We start from the raw sequence: 2,008 nt of genomic DNA, 5'->3' as shown, positions 1-2,008 counted from the left end.
TTGAGACCCCTCAGTCTACTCACTACTGGACCTAGTGGCAAAGTTATAACCCCTTGACCACATGTCTAATTTCCCAAGGAATTCCAATACACATTTTATGAAAACCTGGGGTTTCACCAACTATAGTTTGAAAATCATTGTCCCCTTATACTTCACAAACACACACAAAAAATTGACACATTTTTCTAGTAATATACCTCCAAAGACTTCTAAATAAGCTAAAAATATTTCCATGATTACTGAAATTAAAAAGGGACTCCAAATGAGACACATTTGTCTGAATCCATATATCACTATGCTTGGTTTCTTAGAAAGTTAGCTTTTGAAAATTATTCAGCTGATCATCAAAACACATATATTATTTGATATTTTCCAGAATCTATGAATCTTCAAGACAACTATATATTACAGTAACTCAGATAACTTTTTGTTCAGTGGAGATTTAAGAATTTTCAAACCTTTGACTTTATCAGCTCACCACACACCCTCAATAAGACAGGTGACCTTTGAAGCACCCTCACATTCATATTACCACATCAAGATGCAATATCTACAAAGCAAAATCTGAGCTAAATCTCAGCCCAGTAAACTGAACAAAGGCATTCTCTGACAATCCCCTACACAGATGATTATTAAGAGTTTTGTTCATTTCCCAACACTTTCATTTCAGTCTACCATCGCTTGCTCACCAATGCAAAAAAAAACTGGGAGTTTTCCTGCTGCGAGCAAATTGTTTTCATTAACATTAAATTCACTCCTCATGTTTGCAGCAGATTTTTACTTTTTGACAGATAACTTTAAGCTGAAAACATTATAGGAAATAGATAAACAGGAAAGATCCAATGAAGATAGCCAGAAAAAAATCCTTAAAATGGTTTTTCATTTCTTTATGAACTATCCTTTAATAACCAATCAAAATTTGCCATTTTTGTTTTCAAGATTCATCCTTTTAAGATTATTGTAAATGTGACCAGAATACAGGAGAAGCAAAGACTCCATCTAAACAATGAAGAAAACTGGCATTTTCTGAAAACCTTTGTTTTCTCAGAACAATTTACTGTCACCTTTATCTACAAAACAGTCTTCTAGGACTAAAGCCTAGCACCATGAAAGCAGTTTAATTTTATTTTCTCTCAATACTTTATGTTCATTACTGAACTTTTGTGGATAGAAACATTATGTTTTAGAAATAAAAATAAAATCATGTACATTATACTTTTTGGCTATGAAATTTAAAAAGTATAGTTTAAAGAAATTTAAGAGGACAATCTGGTATATTAACATTATGAGAATAGTTTTGCCTAATCCATTTAACAACATTTCTATTTCTGACATTTTATTTCTTCCTAAATCTCAGCCTCAGCCTTCAATTTCACAACCCAGAGAAGCAATATTTTCTTAATGAGGCTAAAATTATTAAGATGTCAATTAAACCTACATATAACTACCCTACTTCCTTCATCCAGTAATATTTCCACTTTGTCTGGGACAAGTTGACAAAAGGGGCCAAATGAAATCATGCTGGCTGAGTCTACAGCCATGCCACCTTGAACAAGCCAAATCTCATCTGATCTCAGAAGCTAAGCAGGGTCGGGCCTGGTTAGTACTTGAATGGGAGACCACCTAGGAAGACCAGGTGCTGTGGGCATAAAAAATAAAAAAAATAAGGGATTGTTAGCTGATAAAGTCCTTGCAATCTGTGAGGTCAACCAAGAGTTGCCTCGCCTAAAAAATAAAAATAAATAAAATAAATAAATTTTAAAAAGGAAGAAATCAAGCTGGCCGAGCTTCTAGACCTTGAGTGATCCCAATTGTATTGAACACAGCTCATCCTTTTCTCAACTTTCCAGGGTTTGCCTTTTGGTTTCCATGCAGAACTCAAATAATTTGGATTCTTAAGGATGCCTTACAGAACTACCATCACTTTACAATGTCATGAGGTTCCTTACATATAATTCAGTATAGTCTTCTATAAAGAAATCTCATTTCTTCACTGTTTCCTACCCCA

At 33.9% G+C, this 2,008-nt stretch overlaps 1 pseudogene; it reads left to right on the top strand.

Annotated features, from left to right (window-relative positions):
* Positions 1–1,529: 1,529 nt before the first annotated feature.
* Positions 1,530–1,648, top strand: LOC111735178 (annotated as a pseudogene).
* Positions 1,649–2,008: the final 360 nt, after the last annotated feature.

This window comes from Pteropus vampyrus, unplaced genomic scaffold (assembly GCF_000151845.1).
Source record: "Pteropus vampyrus isolate Shadow unplaced genomic scaffold, Pvam_2.0 Scaffold17791, whole genome shotgun sequence".
NCBI classification, from domain to species: Eukaryota; Metazoa; Chordata; class Mammalia; order Chiroptera; family Pteropodidae; genus Pteropus; species Pteropus vampyrus.
Note: the sequence above shows the minus strand (reverse complement) of the source record. Positions and strands in the feature narration are given on the sequence as shown.